The 25,089-nt window shown below is 37.8% G+C and overlaps 1 long non-coding RNA gene across 3 annotated transcripts; it reads left to right on the top strand.

Moving 5' to 3' along the window:
• Nucleotides 1–868: 868 nt before the first annotated feature.
• Nucleotides 869–18,664, top strand: LOC129784740 (uncharacterized). 3 transcript variants are annotated; one of them, XR_008747799.1, is made up of 4 exons: nucleotides 869–1,029; nucleotides 2,700–2,932; nucleotides 12,468–12,537; nucleotides 17,896–18,664. It is a non-coding gene; the product is annotated as an uncharacterized LOC129784740 (long non-coding RNA). The 3 variants fall into 3 exon arrangements; XR_008747798.1 differs by lacking the exon at nucleotides 2,700–2,932 and having other exon boundaries at nucleotides 8,972–12,537; XR_008747797.1 differs by lacking the exons at nucleotides 2,700–2,932; nucleotides 12,468–12,537.
• The last annotated feature ends 6,425 nt before the right edge of the window (nucleotides 18,665–25,089 follow it).

Here is a 25,089-nt window from a genome sequence, read left to right as displayed (position 1 = left end):
GGTTGAAAGGTGTTATAATTTAATAGCTTAGTCATCTCTTTGGAGGCACATAAGGAGATGGACAGCCATCTCTGCTTTTTTGTGTTAGGCATTAGGGAGAATCAAAGAAAGACATCAAGATCAAGGTGGGAGCAGGTGGACCTGAGCTGGGGGCTCCCAGTCTGCCTGCAGAGGAACTGTTGCCTGTAGAGGAAGGATTTTCCTATGTTTTCTGTAATAAAGCCCATCCCAAGAAACTCAGAGGGAAGGTGTTACTACCTTTAGAGATTATGGAAACGCACTACCTGTCAATGCCCAGAGGCAGTAGAGGTACGTGTTATGGATCCCAGCCCTCCTGAAATGCAAAGTGGAGTATGTGGAGGACAGAGCATCTCAATGAATGGGAGAGGACTTTCAAGTCTGAACATTGGTGCAGTAGCCCGTTTTCGTGTGCTTTTATGGGTATGTAGGTCTGATACAAGTACTCCTTTAACCTCACTCTTTGCCCCCTGCTATGACACTCAGAAGATAAACAAGGTTGTTTTTTTTAAAAAAACAACTAAACTACAACATTTAAGTCATTCTGTAATTTTAAGGCCCATGGCCATGCACAGGGCCCAGCATCGATAAGCTCTCCTTCCCAGTCTGACCTACTTTGACTGCAGCTTAGTCAATATAAAAAAAATCATGATTAGAACAATCTTGGTTTCTGTATGATTTTATTACTCCAATTTAACAAACTTACAGGGCTACATGCTGCTCCAAATACTGATTCCCAGAAAGTTACAGGCAACTGCATGCTAATGTTATTTATATAACAGTCTTTTTATTAAATTTTGATGGATAGCATCTGCTTCATTTGCTCACAGCTTATTTTGTGGACCTTTCAAAGAGCAGGGGTGGGAGAGGAGACAGGAAGCCTGCCTGCTGCTGACTGCTTCGCCTGGGTCCAGGGAAGCCGATGCAGGAAGGGGTGAGTGGCTGCCCTGCGAGGAGCAAACGCACCCTGAGGGAAAAGCTCCTGGAGCGCCCGGCTGGGCTGGGAGAGAGGTATGTCCAGCAGGCGCCCAGTGCTGCAGCTCAGGTTGCAGGCTCCTCAGAAGGATGGGGAGCTGACATAATCTGCCCCTGGGGGTGGGAAGAAAGGCTTTATTTTAGGGAGCCTGGGGAAAAAAATAAAGGGGAGCATTTACTTCAATCAAGAATGTTATGGAAGAAAAGCAAAGCAGGAGGACAGGATCTGTCCTGCAGGAACATGGTGGCCCAGAGGTTCAGGCTCTTCCTCATTCTAAGTTTCCACTACAGAAAAAGGCATTTTTCTTGGGCTGCCTTCTAATAGATCCCAGCTTTGATGATCAGAGACTGGTTAGTGTTGTTGTGGTCGTTGTGGTAAGGAAGAGGGGCAGGCAAATCTGCCTCAAAGTGCTCATGCACCAGCTAGGTAAGTGACAATCCCATTAGGAATGGATGAAACCAGATCCCCTGTTTGGCTGCTTCTCAGGGGCCGTCTTCACCTTCTCTATCTTCAGACCTCACGCCTGGGCTTTCCTAGCTCTCTAGCATGGTATCCTCTGTGTTCTCAAATACACTACTGCCTGTCTCTCATCTCCTTTCTATACTATGCGTAATAATTTCTTCCAGTCACCTGTAGTAATCTCTTCTTTACCACAGCAATGGAGTTCCTCTACTAAAAATGCGAGTAAATATTGACCCATGCTTAGTAAACATTGATCCAGGTAAATATTGACCCAGGCACAGGCTGACAAGTAGCTAAAGAGACAGAAATGTAATTTCTGGATATTCTGAGAATCAAAGTTTCCTTCAGTGTTCTGTGACCTCAGAAATTACAGTCCTGAACTTTTTGACATTTCTACAGATCAAAAGGACCAGTGTCTCAGATTCTGGACATGTGTTACCAGTAGCATTATTTTTCTGTGGCTGTGAAAGCACTTCTTATAAAACTGAACAAAATGCAACCAATCTGCAAAAAAGAGAGCCCTCTCTTTAGTGGAGTAGTCTCTTCCATCACTGTCTGTCTTCCCTTCTCTCCCTTTCCCACTCCACAAGAGCATGTACTGTGTATCCCTCACAGTCATCTCCCTGCTGTCTTCTGAAGGGAGTCTGTGGGATCTAAGGGTCACTCGAGGAAAGAGATTCAAATTGTCCTCAGCTGCAGTATCTGACATGATCATGTCCTTTGCTTTGTTCTCTTCTCTTTGGAAAGGCCAATCTGTTTCTGTACTTGACACTGGCTTACCTTTCTGCTGGCATTTCTATTCTCTCCTGAATCAAATTTTTTGTCCAGATGTATCCAGAAGCTGCAGGAGCTAAACACATATCAATGTAGCCTTACTACTTACCATTTCACACACTCCAAACTTAACTTCCATCTTGAGGAGGAAGCCTGTTCCTAACTATTCCTCACATTTTTGTAGTGTAGATGGACATTTTGGGATCACTGTTACCTCTTTCCCTCAAAAATGCAGTAAATTGGTAAAACTAGACTTTGTATGAGTCCTCCCAGCTACTAGCCATGCTAGAAACAAAGAGTGAGAGAAAAGAAAAAGCAATAATGGACCAAAGACACCTGAACCTCACTTTGACTTTACCTTTTCAGTTTTAATTAATGATGAAGAAACCATATGCAGAAAACATTTGCTATCATACACACTGATATACCTCTGTATTAGCACTCAGGTGCTCCATATGCTGTGTTTCAGTGACAGACAGCATTATATTTTGTTCCTGCCTGGCTTCTGTGCAAACGTCAGCAGTCTCCAGCCCTCTTGAAAATCTCTTACACGAAGGAAAGAGTGTGCTGGCAGATGTCCCTCACCAAAGCTACCAGGAGGCTACAGCTCCCTGTGGAAGAGATCTTCCCAGGAAAGACTGTCACTGGGAATGTGGATCATGAAAGATGGAGTAATGACTGGAGAGGAGAGGATTCATTTAGGTAAGAGGATATAAAATTTCAAGTAAGCAGCTGTTTCATCAGATTTTGGCCTTTCTTTGTATTTTGCAGTATCTTGAATTGGAGTCCAACCATTTTCAAGGTTCAGATGGAAATCCAAACCTTTAATTCCCATTTTGATGGCCCTGAGATCATGCTTTGGACAAGCCTTGTCATCCCAGCTGGATTACACAATGCCCTAGAAAAGGATGACAGTAATTCATGCAACTGTTGGAACTATACTCCTTGTATGTCCTCTGTTAGTCAGGGGTTATGAACCAGCATTCAAAATGAGACACATCCTGTGCAGCTCTGAACAGCCTATTCCCAGATTATGAAAAACATGTGAATAGCCAAGTCATCCTTGATTTCCAATTTAGTCATCACAGAGGGTAAACTTTTTCAGAGGGAGCTATTGACTGTATTACTGAGGGAAGTCCTAAAAACAGGATTGGAATAGAAAAAAAGGACCTTTACAGTAGGGTTTGTGTCTGTGTGTCTGTATTAAAATGCTCATTTTTGTATGTTGGCAATCTGTTGAGGAAATAATTTCTAACTTCAGCTAAACATACGAAATCATTACTTTGAAGATATAAGCAATGACATCACAAAACTTAACAGTTTTGTTCAGATTATGTGACATCACTATAAAGAGGAAATATAAAGAGAATCTTAAGGTAGATGGTGATGAGTTTCATCAGAACCAACCCTGTCTAAACAGGGCGTGCCCTGTGGGGTTCAAATGAAAACTATGTGCTTTTTGTAACTCTTGGACCTTTGAAGTAGCTCACTGCATTTGATTCAATTTAAAAACATAATAAAGAAAAATAGTGATGTGGGAGTAGAGGTCAAATAGCACAGATGATCTCTAGCATACAGGATGAGGTGATCATAAGAACACTATACACTGTACTCAAATTTTACCTGATTCGAAGACATGGAAAAGTAGAATACAAGCATCTTGAAGAAGGGCAAAATGAAATTTTACAAAAAAGGGCAGTAGAAACCTTTTAAACTCATTTTCCCACTATCATGACTCAGAATTAAAAAAGTCTTGAATATGTTTCAAATATTTTTCTATCAATATAGAATCAGATATCTTCCACTTCCAACATTGCTGGGGATTAGGGGCATTGGCCATTAAATACTTCTAGGTTAGAGTGATGTTCAGAGAACACTTCAAAATACCCATTGCTTTTCATTAAGCATTTGAAGAGTCATTCACTTTAACTTGCCATTAACCAGATACGGGCTTTCTTTCTACTATTGAAAGCAAATTGTACTTTTATTATTGTAAATAAGCTCTTCAAAGGGTTGCTTTAACCAATTAATTGCACTGATGTTCATCAACAGTAATTTTCCGTAGTCAACCTAGATAAAATGGTGAGCTAAACAAAACAGCTTTTAATTCTACATGTAAAAACTTTTAATGTGATTGCAATTCCTTCAGCTAATCAGTTACAGTGGAATGTTTACTCTATTGGTGATGAGAAAAAATGAAGGCAATCCTTTTTCTACATTATTCATTGTTTTATTTCCTTCTTTACAACTTGTTTTACAGTTACTTCTTTGTTCCATACCATTTGGAACAAAAGTTTGTTCCAAAAAGACCAGCTACATTTTAATTTAAAGGATAACACACAGGTTAAACTATGCTTTGATTATGAATATTCTTGGTTTGCACTTATTTGTCTCACTTCTGGTTTTTTGGTTGGGTTTTTTTTGTTGGTTTTCTTTTTTAGATCTCTGTACTTAATAGATGAATTTATGAGCATGCTGGGACACACCCCCAGGAGACATAAATCATACCATCTTATTGAAATTTCTGCATCCTGTGATTTATGGTATTTCAAAATTTAGCCATTGGATTTCTTGACTCATCTTCATCTATCATAATATACCAGGAACCCAAACCCTTAGAGATCTAAGTCAAGATTTGGAAAAGTGACTAACAGTTTTTTCAAAATACCTCTAATAGATTTGATTTTCAAAGAGCATTTTTTGAAAATCAGGTATTGCATAACACACTGGAGGATGGCCACAGAAAACAGCCAGGCATCCACACCAGCTAATAATTTTTAAAACATCAGTATATTGAACTAGTTTGAATCTACCAACTAAATTTAAGGATGGAATTATTTTGCCTTGCATGTAAAAATTAAAAAGGATATTTCAAAATTAATGTATCAGCTTTTTGTAACAAGATGGAAAGCTTGCCTCTGAAGAATCCACACATATGCTTCCAAGCAAAAATATATTCAGAGACTGTTCCTCATTTATAAAACCAAAACTGCTGCAAATTGGATCTTGAGACTTGGACAGGTTGGAACAGTCATTTGTCATGTTGTTAAAGGTCTTCCACTGTATTCCTGAACCCTGTGTCTCCTGAAAATTGTTTGAATCAGCTCTGCAAGAGGATTTACCTATCTTTCAGTCACAATTAGAAAATTCAGCTTTCTGAGTGGGAGTTCACACTCTATGTAACCCCTTCACAGCCTGCAACGCCATTTTTAAGGAGAAACATTTGGCAAAAGAAGCAATAGAATTAAGTCACAGAGATAAAAAAAAAAATTAGGCAAATTATAGGATAGAAGAGAGTAAAACAGGTTTTAAAAATACAACCAATAAATTCTGATGATTTAGAGGTCTTTGTAGAATCTTTCAGGCCTCTTGCAAGCCTTACTTTTGTGGCTTTAATGTGGTGTTTTTTTCCCCCTTATCCAACTATGACTATAATTTAGGTTATCTTTTAGCCTAAAGGACACCTGCTATTTGGTTTGCAGTGCCTATCTAATAATCATAATCTACTTGTTAAGTGTACATCCAGGACAGAAACCTGTGCAGTTTACAGAGTCCATTTTGCAATCTCACTTCTCCTGGCTACCACAGACATTGCATTCCCCTGCCTCCAACAGAATAAACCTCTGGATTATGGATTACAGCAGGTTTACAGGGGCAAATTAGGGTTGCTTAGGTTAAGATTAATACATTTCTATTTTGTTCCATGGCCTTGAACTTCTAAACTTGAGGTCACCTGAAGCCACTGGGATCTCTTATACTGTTTGTTGTAAGTGTTACCAGGACATGCAGGCGATGGCATTGCTGGGACAAGAGGCCCAATAGCCTGATCAGTCTGATGAGCTCAAGTATTCTGCTATAACAACAGCAAAATGTGTTGTTCTGGGGGCAGATCGCTATTTCACCCCTTGCCACCACTTTACATAACTTCATTTCTCAGTATGTTCTAAATCCTCTCCAAAACGGTTACTGGCCAGCCATTTTATATGAATTTCATACAGAGTTATGGAGCTCCTACCATCTACTGAAATTCCCTCTTCTTTCCTGCAAGTCTCCCCATTATTCCTCAGATTCTCTGTTCATTGAGACAATTTGGTGCTATTTTCCACAGCAAGCAGCTTCTTCATATAGTTTCTTTTTCAAATAGTGAATTGATAATTTATTATTGTATGTTTAGATTAAAGGAGAACAAAATTGGTGGCACTAAAAAAGTTAAAAATGTATGAAATGTAACTGTTGGAGACAGCAAAATGTTTTTTGTAGCTTTAAAAAGTATTCTTTGAATCTTGAAAGAAGGTTGAGCCTGTCTGAGTTTGGTGGTTTTTTTTTTTTTACGGCTTCACCTATAAGATTATACCTCAGGATATTTTTTTTTTTCTTTTGTAAATGAAACCATAATATGACCTTCTGTTTAAAATAAAAGATCAGTGGCTCTAGAAAATGAAAATTCACATTCTTGTATTTCAGGTCCAAGACTTTTAAAAATAATGTCATATATCTTTCATCAAGGAAAAAGAGAGTCAAATTACTGCTTTATTATGAAAGTTTGTACACTATTTATTGTAGATTCAATTTATTTTCCTTGCCAGTCTAAGAATTGCTCAGAGTGTTCTGAAAAAAAATGTGAATTTTGCCTTTTACTTATTCCCATTTTTCACCAAAACAAATGTTTAAGTGTTTATTTTAATCTTTTCCATTTAAAAAGTGATGTTCATGTAGGGATTTGCCATTTTATACTCTAAAGGAGAAGGAATTGCTGTTTGATACTGAGAAGAGATAAACCTTATGCTGGGTGCTAAGTGTGACTGTAAAAAATATTGTGGTGACCTTACGATTCTGGTGACTATAAACTCTTGAATCAGGGCAACTGGCAATCATGAAGCAAATTAGTACAAAATGGAACTTAATTAAATATGACATTTCTAGACATTCAGAGTATTTACCCTCTTTTTTTCCTAGTTTCGTTTTGTTTGTAGAAAGCTGATGAACAGATGCGACTGATGTGACATATGCAACAGTTTTACCACTCTCTGATCTACAGTGTGCCCTTTGCCCAGACTTCCCTAGGCTTATCTTAAGTGTAAAAGCTTGATTTCAGTTTAGATCTACTGCTAACTGAATTTTGGATTTCTGTGTTAGCTTTCCCAAACTTCAAGAGGTAGACCAAGACCCATCAACTACAGAAGGCACAGAAAACTGTGCATCAGATTCTTAATTCTTCCAGTCTCTGCTTTTGGAGAAGTGTACTCAATATAGGCAGTAACTGGACACAAGGATATTCTCTATCACCATGAGCAATGGCTTAATATACACATGTATTTTTATTTAGAAGCTTAAGAATTAAATTGTTTTATCAGAATATCCTTTTGCTTGTCTTTATAAACATCCAGCTCTGAAGAGAACAAGATAAAAAATCATTACATAGGAAATCTGATTGTCTGAATTGTGTGTATGAAAAAGGTATTTAATATAAAGAAAAATGATTTTGTATAGTATTTTTAAATCAGCTAACAATGAAATGGAAAATTAACAGAAAATTAAATTCTTACTGTAGAGCTCTGTTCTATGTTGACTTTCATGTAAAAATTCTGTTGAAAGAATCTCATTCATTATTTGGTTCTCTTGGGTTTTGAGTCATTTCTATAAAAGCACATTTATTTTATTCCTATTTAATTCAGTAAAAGTGACTGCAAATTGGAGTCCCACATCCCTTGTATTTAAAGGTACATTAGTCATAAACCAGCTATATATTACATAGTAAATGTGACATACTGTTTACAGGGTTGCCAAGTGTAATGGAGTGGTTTCTTTCAGTGTTCATTAATTTCCAGAGAAAAAGTATATTCTATGTAAAGTAAGATAACACAATTAATTTCACATAAGTTCCATGGGCTGCAAGTCTGTAAAATCTGTAGACACAAATGCAACAAGCACTCTTGATGCTGATAGGCTTTTGAGCTGATAAAACAGCAGCGCCTCATAGTATATAAACCGCATGCTATGCCTGTGAAGCAGAAGCTCCAACACACGTTCTCTCAGTAGTGGTATTGCACTGCAAGCTTGTGACAAAGTGCAGCAGGAATAATCACACTAGTCATAGCAATGTAGAAGAGACAACAAAGAAGATTTAGTCCATCCTCCTGCTGTGATGCAGCATCAAGTTAAATACCTCTCAGACATCCTGGTTCTCCCTGTGGCCGTTTCTGATGTTCCCTGTGCCCAGGCATATCCAGAAGGCCTCCGCTCCCCAGCTCTGGACCGTTAGTCAGTCTTACTTGTAGCTGTTAAGGCTTTCCCAATATCAAACACAAGTCTCTGTTGCAAATTAAACCACTTACTCTTTGTTCTACTTCTTGTGGGACAACTCATTGCAGTTTTCTTGATGCAACCTTTTGCGTACTTGAAGAATGTCATCATTTCCTCCCTAAGATTTCTCTGAACAACTGCTGATCCTCTAACCCTTTCTCTTGTTACACTTTTTTTCCCAATCCTCTGATGATTCATTTATTCTCCAACAGATTCTCTTAATTTAATCTTAAAATGGGGTACCTAATACTTTATGCGAGTTTCATCAGAGCCTAGAAGAGTGACGCAATCATCCTCTGTGCCTTGTCTGCTATACTAGAAAGTCTTCTTTTATCTTTGTGGAGATATTTTTTGACATTAAAGAATTTTCAAAAGGATTGACTCTTGGTTTAGTTACCTTTTCCTTGAAAGCAATTAAAACTTTTTTCTTATTTCTAGCCTTTACGAATTGAAAGGAAAACCTGGGTTTGGACGAACAGCCTTTTTTTTTTTAACAAATCCTTGTCACTGTTTTATTGTCTTACATGTCTTCAAAAGATATGAAAAATGGCAAACCTCCACCTTCATATTCAATACAGAGGCACCATACTACCTACCATGAGAGAATTAGAAATTATCTCAGATTATCACATTTTGTAGCTTCGTTTCCCCTTTTGTGGAAGAATGATGACACTGACTTTCTATGAGAAGTATTGAGCTTGCCAAGGATTTCTACGTCTTGATGGCATTATAATTACATTGTAAAGAATTGCAAGGTGGATTATTTGAATGCCTGGCTTTCCCTCACAGTATTCAACTACCTGACTTAGAGTAATGAAACAAGATTCATATCAAGTGGATAATGCTCCTACTTCAGAATCCAACAAAATAGTTCACAAAACAAAACAAACAGCTTCTCTAAAAACAAAGGTGACTACGTATTCCGAAACAAGAAGGAAGAGTTGACGCATCTGGTTAAAACAGTGTAAAAAGTGAACATCTTGAATTCCCGGCTTTTCCGTAGACTTCAGGATTGGCTGAACCAATAAATGTGAGTTCAGCCATTGAAAGACTAATGTATAAATACCCTTTTCAGGGCTGACAGTGAATATCAGTACCAAAGCTCTGAAATCTATCCTAAAACTAGGGTTAGAAATATTTTATTTCAGTCGCTTTTGTCTGTTTGTCTGTACTGTTTGTGTGGGCACATCAATTAGTGCTAGTAGAACCCAGCAAAAGCAGCTCTGATCTGTTTGAAGCCAAACTCCATTGCATCTTGGAGGCAGAGTAAGAGATCAGCAACAAAAATATACTTATAATCTGGATGTCATTTCTTAACACTGTTCTGCATTTAACAGAGCATGGATGAAACTGGACATCTACTTCAAATGTTTGGAGTAGCAGATCTTTCTGAGAGTGTGCAAGAAGAAGTTGTGCACAAAAATTACTATTTTCCTTCAGGGACTGCAGACCTGGTTTTCTTCAGTTTGGTGTCAATATTATAGATTAAAATTTAATATAAGGCTATGTTCAACCTACTATAACCAGGTTTACAGCAGGCATTTAAATTGGACTGATTTACTTCTTTTTACTCTTGCAGAAATAATTTGTAAACATTTCATGGGAAGTACATATTATTTCAGAGAAATCTTGCACTTTGTTTAATTTGGTCCAAACAAAAGATTCCTATCTTTTAATGTGTCTGTAGCAAAAAATATGGAGTAAATTTGCAATGCCTGGGTTTTCCTCTTCACTGGTACAATAAAAATGTGGATGTAAATTTTATAGCAATCCATTTCACGTGAACCAGTTACTGAGGGAACATATTAACACTGGGACACACAATGATGTGATTTGTAGACATGAAAGAATAGCCAGGCAACTCTAAAATTGCAGCTCAATGGGACTGTAGAGTCGTATAGACAGCAGGGTTTTTTCTGGCACTGAAGAGACTGTTTGCAATCCAGATATTTTCTTGTGAAAGCTGTTCTTGGAGGCTGCATATGTAAAGGCAAAGTGGTTATATTCGTTATATTTTGTATTAAATGCCACTAAATGCAAGACATTCCACAATGCAAAAATGTGCATCCCTTGAATATCTGAAAAGTTTGTCTAGCACATAGTGCTCTAAATAATGAGTGGTATCAGGGAATTACTATCTCTTGTGAAAAAGAAATGTCAATTGTATAAGACTGAATGTGAATAAATAAAAGTATTAAATAAATTAAAGAGGAAAATAAAAAACATAAGACTGAAAAAAGGGGAAAGGAAAATGCTAGATGGAGAAAGATTGAAATTCAAGCTATGCCTATTGCTCACCAGACTGAATCACTTAAAGTTTTCCTCCCCTAGCACATACATTTTTCTGACATCTTTTCCCATTATTCACCAGTGAGACTTAAGAAATATGTACACTTGAACACTCCCACAGAGTAATACTTCTTTCTACTTTCATGCTGAGAAATTTCTTCAGTCACTTCTAGAAAAAGGAACTGGTATTGTTACAAGGCAAATACTATGTTCAAAGTTTGTTAGTTTAAAAAGTGGGCTTTAAAAAAACTTCTCAATGAAAGGTATAGTGGATTGAACACTGAAATAATATCATTAAGCACTAAACTCCTTTCAAGCTTCTATGTTGCACAGAGGCCCCTGAAAACAACCTGGCTGCTCACAGACAGCTGCCCAACAGGGCTTTACCTGACCATTTCATCTGGGCTGCCCGGGTGTAGTTCTAGGGTTATGCAGGGTATGACAAGAGCGGAAGAGTAAAGGCTATCACAGGCATGTGTAGCTTGTGTAGCTTATCTAGGATGGGCCCAGAGGGAAGCACAAGGCTCATGGGAATTCATAAATTAGCAGGCAAAAAATTGTTTACTAGATATGCACTGTTTGGGGGTTTTTCATAAGGTTTGTTACTCAAGTATTTATTCACTTTATTTAACAAAATTTTATTTGCTGTACTTAACAAATAATACTGCTCTTTGGAGCAAGTTATTCAGTAAGCAAGGGATTTATTTTTCCTCCAAATTCATTCAGCTTTGCACATAATTTAAAAGAAAGCTTTTTTTTTTTTTTCCAAAAGAAGCAGGAAGTTCTAAATGCTTATTTAAGAGGGCAATGAACGCTTCTCAGTATGAAGTAAAGTAAAATAAATACCATTCTCAGTCACATATTGTCCAGACAGACACAGTATAAATAGATTATATGAGAGGCCGTGAGAAAGCTGCCTGCATTAATAGGCTGAGATATGAAAATTGCTTGAATATTATAGTGTGTTTACTCAAGGGTATTTTCATTATGTAGATACACCTCTTTTGCCTTATGATAGAACACTGAAGAATAAGATATTATTTTTTTCTCCCAAATCAGTTGGAAGGAAACTTTTCTGTAGTATTAAAAAAAAAAAATGTTGTCATGTGTAGGTATTTTCGCACTGTTCTTTATCAACAAATATTATGGTAGAAAAGACTTAGAAATACATTTTCCAAAATAAGTGTCAATGATCAGAAATAAATGTTTTCCTGCAAACCCAAAATTTTCTACCAAATTTTTCTTTTTGCATTTTGAAGGTTCTATTGACAAGCTTTTGTATGAGTAGATGCCTAAAATTAAAGGACTCTAGCAAACTCTTTCATCTTTCTGCACACAAGGGAATTGGGTATTTTCCTTAATTTCAGAGGGTGTCGGATAAGACCATAAATAAATAGGTCAATTTTGTGCATCGACCCAGTTGTGTTTGCTCAGTGGGAGATGTGGGAATTCAGCACTTCTAAAATGAGACCACATATCTGGATACAAGCAAGCACTTTGGGAACTCTATTAGAAAATTTAAGCTACTGTGAAATCATGTATGAATATAACATTACAGGAAAAGTAACTAGATATTTTATGTACTGAAAAAGAAAAGATTTAGCTCACATACATTTTAATAAAGATTTGTAATTTACTTCTGCAGAACACGTTTAAAAGGACCGCTAATTTCAATAACATGGACTTTGTCCATACTGCATTTTTCTCCACCAATGGTAAGAAACCATTTACTATTTCCCAGCTCCAGTATCTAACACTTTATCTTTCCTTGGCATGGGATTCGTCTGACATTCTTCATGTAGGGAATATTTGGGAAGTAGCATGTAATATACTGCTGTGTGTTAGTTGCTGCTGAGTCTCATTTTATTGCCATACATGAAGAGTATCAGAGTAGGCAGAGTACCAGGCACTGATAGTGAATTAACGTCCAATGTATTAGCCAGATAGAATTCACAGGCTGCTTGGCAGGTAGCATCCCTTTTATGCTAATAATATTGCTTTTTAACGTACTAGGAGTAATTCAAATAACAGGTTTGTATGCCAGAAAAAATATTTCTGCCATCTGAAAAGTCAAAACAATAGAAAGTTTGAGATTGTAAAGCTTTTGATTCTTTGACTAGAGTGTTTCTTATCTGGTATATATCTAGTAACAAGAAAATAAGGCTTACCTGTCATTTCAGGTCTCTAGGACCTATGGTATAAATCTTAATATTAAAATTATATGTATGTAAGTTGCATTTGAAAGACTGCTTTTTATGTTCAATCCATGTGATCTTCTCAAAATATGCCATTAGTCTGAACTTAGCAGCACTCATGGAAGTACAGGGATGTTGATGAAAGCAGCAACTAGAAAACAACAAAAATCACTGAACTCAAGTAATATTCTTGGCAAATAATTTGTCTTTTAGAAGTGGATCATTTCTGCTTTTGAATAGTTCAGACAGTGATTTTAAAATATACCAACATTTGTTGTAATTTCTGCTGAGCAAAGGGCTGAGAAATTATCGGAGGTAACATTTAGGTATTCATTTGAACCAAACTCCACATCTACGTAAGTTCAGTAAAAACAAATACACAAACCAAAAGAAAAACAATTTTCAATTTGTTTGAATACTTGAAAATATTTTGCCCTTACTCACACCCAAACATAGTGATAACTCAGAACTCAATCCAGTTTAAATAATTTTTACTTATAGTAGGTGTGTAAAATTTCCAACTCACATGTTTTCCTACAGAGATTTCTATAGACAGGTGCTGACTCTTTTCTTAGGAATAACTTTACATTTTCTAAACGTGCTTACAGCTGTTTGAGATTTGGATATGATTAATGGAGACAAGCAATCTCTAGGATCCTACAGATAAATTATTGCTTGCATTATTCTGGGTTAAAATTATACCTTATATGATGGTCATAAATATTAGCCAACCCACTAACTGTAAATATTAGGTAACATACTGGTTTTGACATGCACATTCATATTTCTTGATCCACCTTGTTGATACATCCAAGAAGTGTGGATGTAACATGGAATTGAAATTGGTAGCAGGGAATACTTTTCTTCTCCAATAAAAGACATATCTAAAATGTAAGCCATTTATTATTAGATATATTGTCTGAACTCTTAACTCGGTACGGTTTTGCACATTACTTAAGAAACCCGCCGGACTAAACTCTTGAAGTCTGGTTCTTGAGTGCAACAGCCAATGGTGAATCATGAGAAGGGGCCAAGAAGTTACAGGGCCTATAACAACCTCATAAAACCTTTCTGTTCCAGGCACCAAAACCTATCCCAGAACTCTGAATTATGAAAAATATAGGAAAATCTTCTTTATAATTGAGTCTTTGATGTTATTTCCTAAACAAGCAAGCATCATCACTTGCTAACCACGCACGTCTTTTGTGCAATGATATCTAGCTTATGGTTAAGAACTGCAGTTTCTCTTCTATGAAGAAACCTGCAGGTGGAAGGGATGCAAAGACACCCATTCCCACCTGGAGCTGAAGGACAGGGTAAGCTGTAGCTGTGCCCCTCCTGAGGCACCCTTGCCAAGCCCAGGGTACTTTGGGCCATCAGTGACAGAGGCCTTACAGCTCCAGAGGCAGCTGCTTCCAGCAGCAGTGTGGTGACCTTTCCCAGCAGTTGGAAAGGTTTGTTTCCCACAGCCTGAAGCTTTCTTGCTACAGCAAAGCCTTTCACTTCTTCTGCCACCACTGAAAAGGAGACGAGATAGTCCATTTTCTAATCTTGGTAGTTTGTAGACCTCTTTCTGTGCAGCTCTTTCTTTTCTAGCCTCATTTTTGTCAGTGTTTCCTCACAGACTATGATTTCTTGTTCACTGGTCTTTCAGAGTTACCTTCTGGCTTTTTCCTCGGGTCTACATCTTTAGTAAAGTGCAGTACCCAAAACAGGACTCCAGCTGATGCCCTCTGAATGCTGACTATAGTTGTAGGTTATAAAAATTATTTTGCATATCTCACAAGCAATATTCATGTACACATGCCACATGACTTTTTTTTCCATTTTTTCCCTTTACTCCTATAGCACAACATAGCTGACTCATGTCAAGATTCTTTTCTGCAGAATTAGTACCAAGACATTTTCTCTTTCTCTTGTCTGGGCTGTTGTTAGCCCTGTGTAAGTCTGAACTGTTTCACACAATGGAAACCTTATCAAATTTCATAATTAGGGCATTTTCTGGTGTTTACTGATGATTTCCTAGCAGGTGACTACACCACTGAATGGGTGGTTTCTCTTTATTTTGCTTAAGAGCTGCCAAATCATTCTTCAGACTACTGTGGGCATGTTGGTGTTGGTTTTAAAAAGGTGCTCTGAGTGAAGACCTGAATTTACATCCAGATCTTTAACAGATAAATGCTCTGGCTGTGTACTGCTGGTACAGATATGAACTGTCAAGGTGCATCTTACTACTAGAGGTATTTTATTTTTGATAAAATTTGGCCAGTCACAAATTCCATCCCCTGTTTCTTTCAAAATCTTGGTAGGATGATGAAAGTTGAAAAGGTAAGAGCTTTTGAGGCTGCTCGAGGCTGCCCAGGCTGAGGCTGCACCTGCAGAAGGTGCATGAAGCGAAGCTGCTGCAGCCACAGCTGGGATGGTGGGCAGCCGCTTGTGGCACAGGGCACAGCCAGGGGTCCCAGCCACCATCCACCACTCTCTGGGGTCCCTTCACATGTGCAGTAAAGTACAAGTGAAGTACCCAAAGGATTAGAGCCTAATTCACACTTTCTGGGCAATTAGGAACAGGCAATTTGGAAGGTTTGGTATTCATTTTTATTAGGTGCCAACTGCTCTTTTACAGCTATTTTAGAACGATAGCCTACTTCCACAGGCCATCGAAAAAATCAAATCCGAAGAATGTGGAAAGCCAAACAGAAGGCTGCAAACCATTTGTGATTTCATGAAATACATTATATGCCTGCACAAATGCTGCTGATAAATCTTAAGGACAGTAAGATGCCCAGCTTAACACCTTTAGCACTACAAATATGCTATCTTTATAAACTTGCTTTGAAAATGCTTTGCTGCTAATCTTACTGAAACTGCATGAACATCATTTGTAAATAGACACATAAGCATTCTGTGTGCTCCCTTAAAACTAATCAGAGAACAGATGGGTGAAAAGCTAAAAGTAAAGCTAAAAAATTGGGAACTATCAACAGAAAGCAAATGAAAGGCAGTTTTATTCCTCTCTACTATAAAGAGGCATAAAATACAACATGTACTATGACAGTTGCCTAAATATTTGGCAGAATAATGCAATTTATACCTGAGAGAGTATAAAATCAATTATCATGGGAGTCAGGAAATTGTACAAGGAAAAAAAAAAAAAGGGATTTAAATTGAAGCCAGAAGGATGGAGATATTCCACTGCCCTCTTTTCCAGTGGGTGGTTGTTTTGCATATGCATATATCAGCAAGGGACCTTGGCCTCTCCATGGGTGTAGGGGGTCTGCCCCATTTTGTCATTTTTTAGGCCTGGTGCCATAGGAAGTGAACTATTTCATCATTTCTACCAAACACTTTTGATACTGATTAGTGATTCAGAATTCTCTGTCACTAAACACAAAATTTTATTATTTCACCTTCTCCAGCGTATACACAGACAGCTTTCCATTGTTTTGTGTTGCTAGGGGAAATGGTATAGTTTCATTTTCCAGCTACAGGAGAAGAGAAACCAGAAAATTAAAAATTGTAAGGCTATTAAAAATGGAAGGGGACTGAAACTTACTTTCTTTGACTTCTTGAAGTTGAGTGGACTTCAAATGGGTATTGCCTTTTTAAGGCCAATTTTTTTTCTTGTTTCAGGTAAGGAGAAGCATTAATATTAGTTACTGTAGTGAAACAGTTCTTGGTTTTATGTTCCAAGTGAATATAATTATCAGGGAATCAATTTCTTCCTTACCAAGAAAGGAGTCGAGATAACAGCACTGCTACCCAAATCTGGGAAACTGAATTTGCTGCTCAAAAGGAGATTGAAGTTGCATTCCTGTGGCAATTTAAAAAAAAAAGTTATTAAAAAAACTTGTCATAGCAAAATTGCTCCTTTCAGAGTAAAGGCCAAGGGTGTTTTTGAGTCTGTGGGAGGAGGGGAACGCCAGCAGCAATGACAGCCACTGCATAAACCCCCTAACTTGCCATTCCAGAAGAGTCAGCTTCAGTTTCCTTTGCAGCTATCTCAGGCTTCATATCTAATTGCACAAACTTCTCTTTTTCTTTTCAGAAAAATAAACGCAGCATTTTGTTTAAAAATTACATGAACTGAGGACAAATTGGCAGCCTTAATTATGAATGTTCTGCTTGTCTGTTTATTGGTTTAAAATATTTCCTGAAGAAATATAAAGACATTTTGTGCCTCAACAGCATGAGTATAATATTCATTGTTTTGAATGACTTAGATGTCAGAGGATTGTCTGAGCATCTGTAATTTGAAAAGCATATGAGAAAACGCTCTCTAAGGAGTAACATGATATCTTTAGACAAAAAGGTTGCTTCAAATTAAACTTTCAGCTGATTCCTGCATATTAGCAGTCAGATCTCAAGTCAGTCAGTAGACATGGAGGCAGAAAGTCCTATAAAGACAGTACATAGGCAGAAGTTCTTTATCAACCCGGTATTATCCAAAGCCAAAGGAAAAATGTAGTGTTCTCACTTCTTACACAGCATTTCAACTCTTAAAAAAGCTAAACAGTACTGTGGTTCAGATGCTGTACTATCGTCAGACAGCTGGGTTTGCAGAGGTTTTTATACTGAAGACAAAGAGGGAGGTGTCTGTTGCTGCTTTTAGGAACTCCCTCTCATCTACTCTTTGCTTATATACAGTTGCTAAACTGCAAGTTCTTCAAAGGAAGAGGTTTTTGATGGAAAACTATTGAAAAATAAAGGTAAGGCTAACATATCAAAAAAGAATAAGAAAAAAACCACAAACACCACCTTGCTATAAAGGCAGAAACTGATAACGGAGGAATTCCTGTTTACTTGGTCTCAAACCAGCAAAATTTATTCTTCTCAAGACTTAATCTGGACTCACTATATTAAAATCTTTGGTCTAAGTATTAAAGGATATTAGTGGCAGAAGGAAGAAAATCATTGACACAGAAACAGATTGTGGACCCTCAAGCCAATCCGGGAACCTGTTACTGTGACATGAAGAGGAGGAGGAGGAGGAAGAGGAGGAGGGGGAAGATCAACTGCTTGCCATGTGGCAGAGCGCCACTCTCCACAGTTGTGAAGAAACGAAGCAAGCTGTTAGTGGAGAATTGTGTCCTCTAAAGGCACCAGAAGTCCTCTGTTGCATTATGCTAAGCCTCATAGCCTCATACTCAAAAATTATATTAAATGTGGATGGTTGTTAGATATTCAAAGACAAGAATTTCTGAAGTGCTAAGCTCTTATTGCTACCCACTGACTTCACAAGACTTGTGGATATTACATGCTTAAGTGAGGACTATCAAATTAAGCAAAAGCATCTATAAACAATAAAGCAGAAATAATTCCCTCTGAAAATGCAGCCTTTACCTCTCTTGTCTCATCCAGGAGCATAAGAGGAATCATATCTACTGCCCTCTTTCACACATAAACAGCATGAAAACAATTACCAGAAGTAAGCTTGAAAAATATTTGTCACACGAAGACTGCTGCATTTCAGTGTCAGAGATCTTTAATCTGTCTTTAAAACCCCCTTAAAATGTTTCCAAAAAACGGTGCTGAGGAGTGTACAGGAACTGGGAAAAACAGACGAAAGAAAATGAGGACAATCACATGTCCATTATTAATTTACTTCTTGTATTTTTAATAAATTTGCAACTTATTATACCACCAAGTACTGTTTCCTGTTCTGTCAGCTAGAAATGCCATTCTTGCTAAAAAAACTGGAGTGGGGTGTTCATTTGCTCAACAGTATTCCATCTTCGATTTACTAACCTCTTTGATTACTTTCTTAACATAGTCTACCAAAAACAGTTCTCTAAAATCACTATTTAGGCTTCATTGTTTCAAAATGCCAATGTCTGAAAAAATGTCCAAGCTAGTTGTAGTGCCTTTCTATCAGAAGAGTAATTGAGGAATTTATTTCCAAGTATCCAAAAATGAGCTTTTCTATAAGGATTAAGTGAAACAAATATGAGGACACAATTCTTACTGTAATTTAAAAAAATACTAGATTTTTTCTTTTCTTTTTTTAGTGCCTCTTGTCACAGAATTTTGCTAGTTATAAAGATAGTAACCACACATATGTGCACAGATTACGGCAAAGCTGCCTGCTGGCAGATAGCATACTAGTTTATCTATAAATTGCATAATTTCTGCAATATTCTTCCATCCTAAACTGATTATTGCAATCTGTGTTATTTCTGAGTAACATAGTTACCATGGTTTCTTTTTTCCCCCTTGTATAGCTGTGTGACTATATAGCCACAAGTATCCAGGCACACTGCTTACACTATTGAATGACATTTAAATAATTACATTTTAAAATGTACTTCAATCTATCTTAGCAAGCAGTAGCTAGAGAAAAAAAATGCCAAGCCAAAATGCAAATGAAGCTAAAGCCTTCTCAAGTCTTTCAAAACTACATAGAAAAGTAAAATTTTTGTGAAAAATAGCTGACACAGGAATTCCAACAAATAAATTCGCCAAAGAATCCCTCTTATAAGACTGAAATATTTAATCTGCTTAGTTCAGAAGAAAAAAATAATAGACACAGATAATTCTAATTATTTTATCACTGCAAATTATTGTATGCATCTTAAATAACAGTGGATTGATACTCGTTCCTGGGATTACCAGATTCCCTAAGTCAGCCTAACACATTTACTTACAGCAGTAGTAATGTTGCCCCTACGCAGTCTTTGGGGGAGGCAGTGAGGATACTAACCGAGGTATTGAGCAGATACCGGTTTCTGTTTAGCATCCAGGAGCTGACTGTAGGCTTTGCACATAGAGATGCAGAAGAGGGATCACATCTGCCCGAGAAGGTGAGTGATTTGCTCAGTGGTACTTGCATTCACTGAGATCTCAGACCACCCCATAGCTTCCCAAACCCAGTAAAAATGGTTTACTGAAAAGCAAGAGTAATTCCAACTCAGTCTTTCTGGTTGGGCAAAGCTTTAAGAAATGTCCTGGAAATCAGGGTAGGTAATCTTGAACCCATCAAACTGAAAAGCATAAATCTAAGTCTTCCAAAGTTGCCAAACCCACTCCCCCCTACCCACGCCCACCCTGCCCACCCAGATAAAAAGACTTTACTTCAAACATCCTGTTGGACTCAACAACATCCCTTGAGTTCTCTCAGAGCATACTTATGAGTCTGGGTTTTCCAAAGACACTGGAAAACCTTTTTCTAAATGATAGCTGATTTTTGGTATGAGCTAAATTTTGAGAAGTCATTTTGTCCAAGGATGTCTCTGCACAGACAAACATTCTGAGGTATCTTAGGAACTTCTGTATGTTGCTTGGTGGACTTTTTATATGTATGGTCAGATAGGGCACTGGCCATGACAGGAAAACCAGTGTGAATGTCCCCTGCATTCAATTCTTTGCACCCCCAAGACCACTGATGTAATTGGAGTGAAGAATAGAAACACCTTCTTTTTTGAAAAGCTGTTTGTGGTAGGTTCAGGGAGCTGTTCGACAGTTTAACACTATGACCAGTTGTAACTCTACAATTAAGGAAATAGCACAGGAGAGAAATTAATAACCAAAGGCATTACATGGGGTGGGAACTTCCCATGCTGGTTTTGCAGCTGTAGCCACCATTTTATGAATCCATGGTCTTGTTCCCTTAGTAAACTCTGCCCTTAATGCTAGCCATTTATGTTCAGCCTTTTCAGAGCGCAGACCCCATGTGCCCTGTGAAGATTTTTGGCATAGAACAAATCTCTTCAGAGCTCTCTGCATGCTGCCACTGCTAATTAAAAAGAGAATGTAACCCTTTTTTCTCAAAGCAAAACCAAAAATTTATCTTACAGCTGCTGATATTCCAGTTTAATCAAAAAAGCATACACACCATTCAATTTAGCCCATGTTCTTTGCACTAATGCACAAACCATCTGTCATTCAAATCTCAGATGTTGTTTTTAGAAATCTCTGGAATCTGCATCTGCCATGTCCACATGTATGAAAACCAAACTTCTCACCACAGCTGCAGGATGATTTTCAGCAGTTTTCTCATTAGTTTTTAGGTATTAGAAACAATTTGCACCCAGAAAGTAGACATATTTCTACAGGGAAAGTTATTTTAAGCAAGAATATATGAGATTTGAGAGATACTGTGTTTATTTCCCAGGTGATGGTTGGGGTATGGAACTAGAAGCAAGTATATGAATTACGTTACCTTGATGGAAGCAGAAGAATTTGGCCACAAATGCTGTATAAGGACAATCTGGTCACAGCTTGGCTTTTGGAAGTAACATGTTAAAGTTGATTGCTGTAGTTTGGGATTTTAAGAAGTTGTAAGACTAAAACAAAAAGATATGTGGGAAAATTAAGCAACTCAGATTCCATTATTTCATAATTCTTTAATTTGAAGAGATAGTGGTAAGTGAATAAACCAATGTGGCACTACAGTTCTTGTGCTCTTGTCCCTTCCTTTCTTCCCTCCTTCCCTCCTTCGCTCCTTCCCTATTTCCTTCCTTCCTTCCTTCCTTCCTTTCTTCCTTCCTTCCTTCCTCTTTGTCTTACTTTCTTGTGTTGTCTCTTTTCTAACACTTTTACGTTACCTGGAGTAGGAATCATATTGGAATATTTGCACAGGGCCTAATTAATGTTTCAAGATCTGTGATCATGTCACCAGTTACAATTCTCGTACAATTTTACCACAATAAAAATAAGCAATACAATAATATCCTTAAGTAGTGACATGGTAATTTCATAATTCTAAGGACAAGATTATATATAACTAAGGATAAGAATAAAAGAGCTGTAAGAGAGACACTGACAGAACAGGACAATGGAAACAAGGGAGTACTTCTGAAGGATAGCAGCTGGGGCAGCAGATTAATAGGACGGAGAAGATAGACAAGCAAAGGGAACAATAAAAGGGGAGAGTCTGGTTCAGAGGGATTAAGAAAGCAGGAATGACAAGCATGATGTGATTGAGCAAAGGTCCACTAAGAGAAAGATGACAGAGATTTTGTTGAGGAAAGTTTTATTAGAGGGGGAAAAGGGAAGAAAGGATCCCAGAATGAATGCACATCACCTCCAGCTCCTCTTGCTACAGGGCAATGGTTTTTTGGTTGACTTTGGCTAATTTTGTTTTTACAAAAATGTTTTGGAGTAATTACTATTTAGTGTCCTCATTGATGACAACTGCATATTAATCAGAGTTTTGCCATAATTAGATACAATTTTAGTGCATCTACTGTTTCTACTGTATGCTTACCAGCTTTTGTGAAATGCCCACAGAAGCACAGAATACATGGTACTTGCAGTTGCATTGTCAAAGCCACATTAAGCACCCAGCTTATAAGCATCTCATAGTCCAGAAGTGAAATACCTATACCATGTTCTGCATCTTTGCCCAGGTCTCGATAGAGCCTGAAAGATGTTAGAGGTCTCTAAAAGTCCCTGCTTCTCAGAAAACTGCATGTTTGAACCTAGGGCAAGGCAGTACTGCAAGCATCCACAACAGAGCAGGCTAGAGGTTTCGCTGGTTCCTAAGATGCATAGAACCACCTCTCTTCCAAACATTCTCCACCTATGCTGAGTTGGGGGTCTAGCCTCTATCTGGAAAACAAAAATGTGCTATTTGTTGTGGTCTGGTAGAATGCCCAAAGCTGCTCATTTTCTCCATTTCAATTCCTAGTTCTAACCTCAAATATACTAATGTATTAAATCAAAGTGATAGCATCAAATATACCAGGTACTATAAGTGTATGCTATTTTAGCAGTGTAGCACTATACTGTTTTTTTCATGTAACTTGGCGACAGAGGCACTGTGTGAGAGAAGTCTCAGCTGGTGAGCCCTATAAATTGCAATAGCACTGCCTGGATCTTTTGGTTAATATATACCTCCCTGGAAAACTGAGATCACTGGACTGTTCTGCGGGAGTAAAGTCATCGCTGAACCAAGGTTTCAATGGTTAAAAAATAATTAACGTTCATTTGCATATATTCAAATGTACTACTTCTACCCAACCAGTAACAGATTCTGAACTAAATGACAACTTCTAGTACTAACCCGCAAAACCTGCAACAACAAATTTCTTAAGAGAAGGGAAATGGTAGAAAGTGAACTTTTATGTTAAGAAATATGCCTGGAAAATTATCTTTTCTATTATTTCATTACACCTAGCTGCACTAGCCATACAATAAGATACCCAAGGGAACCCTGGAATGGAAAAAGTTTGATTCCTGGTTTATTTATGTGTTAGCAATGGAGAATGACTATACATTAACATCAACCTAGAAGGCAGCTGGGAAGAATCACAGCTGCAGCTTGCTGCAAAAACCATGTACTCTAAACAGGCAGGATAGATAAGACTCCTGAATGGGTTTGACACCACAAACATGACTCCTCGAGTAGCAGCAGACCTCAGGCTGGTGACAGTGTCAGGGACAGCAGAGGTACTTTGGAGGAAAACACTACATAGTAGGAAAGGTAAGGATAAAGGGTACATTGAAAATGACAGGTGATAATAAAACAGAGTAAGGGGAGAAGGCAGTAGGAGAGACAGCTGTGGCTTAGGTGGAGGTTAGTCCACGATAATTACAGGTCCAAATCTCCCCTAAGTTCTCCAAACATTCAAAGAACCCTCCTTAGGTTACTTTTGGCTACTACCCTTGCAGCTGAAGTTTCTGACTGGATCTTCCCTCTGAATTTCACCCTGGAGGATGGATAGGAAAAGAGGAAGATGACCTGAGTTTTCGTTTTCCCAAAACTCTCTCTTGCATGGTTCTGGGATCAGGGTGATACTTGGAAGATCAAGAGTTACAGCTGAGCCCCATCATATCCCTCCAGGGTTATTCTCCTCCAGGACAGCTGCCCATGCCATCTGGTAGAAATATGGTTTCTACCTCACACAGTGTCTCTCTCTCACCACACAGTTACTACAAGGCCTGTTTATTCCACTGTTGTAGCATATTCCCTCCACTGCATTTTTCTGCTCCCACCCATCATTTATTCATAACAGATGACATCGTTGCTAGACAAATACATAGTGAAGGTGTATTCAGCCTGTGCAAAATCTTTAAAGCATATGCATAAAGTCCATTGACAGACTCTTCATATTTATTAGCCTAGGTTTGTAAAAAGCTCTCTACCTCTGCCTTTTATTGTTTCCCTTTGCTTCCCTTCCAAATGACACTCTACATAGACATAACCCAAATATTTAGGACCTCAAGCTCTCAAATGCAATCCATGCCTGTTCATTTTCTTTATGGAAAGTAAGGCTGTGATTAGACAGGAAATAACTGTAGCTAATAAATCTGCTCCCAAGGACTGAGTAATCTCATTACAAGTGGGAAATGACGGTTTATTCATCGACATATGGAGTGCTTCAGAAGTGCTGGAATAACCAAACTAATTTGGAGGGGCAGGGAAAGTCAGCTTGAAGAAAGGAAGGAACCTCTGGTAGTATTTTACGTATGTAGCCATTTATGTGGGGAAGAAGAATAATATATTTTATGTCTACCCTGCAAAATAGTTTGGGCTAATTGCAAAAGTAAAGATCTTTCGGGTGCAAGACCTGCATAAATGTTTCCCATTAATATAATAGGTTAATCTGAATGTTCTTAATAGAGATGAGAACATATGCTATATGTGATTGAAAGGAGGTATAAGTGTGATTTGGAAGTACATTTTCTTTCAGCCTGGAAAAGTCAATAGACCTCTTTTCTGGCACTGCAGACCTCGTGGTGAGGTGTCAGTCTGGTGTTATGTGAAATACAAGATTTACTTCCAAAAAATGGGATTCAATTTGAGGTAATTGTATTTTTGCTAGTTAAATTCAGTTTGGAAGAAAAGGAAAGCTCTGCAATTTTCCAGAGAGAGAATCAATCTTTCTTCAGAGTTAATTTCTTTCTTTCATGATTCAATATAATGCCTCTAACAACAGCTGTTTCCACAGGGATGGAAGCTGCAATATCAGTCCAAAAGAACTTGTAAATGTTGAGATCTAGCATGGTTTTAAGAACCTTGATTGCCAAACTATGTTTAATTATCACCTTTATTTTTCTTTTCATATGTGAAATATGTGTGCAATTTTTTAATTCATACAACAAAATCTGAACAGAAACCAGGCCCTAGAT

This window comes from Falco peregrinus, chromosome 6 (assembly GCF_023634155.1).
Source record: "Falco peregrinus isolate bFalPer1 chromosome 6, bFalPer1.pri, whole genome shotgun sequence".
NCBI lineage: Eukaryota > Metazoa > Chordata > Aves > Falconiformes > Falconidae > Falco > Falco peregrinus.
Note: the sequence above shows the minus strand (reverse complement) of the source record. Positions and strands in the feature narration are given on the sequence as shown.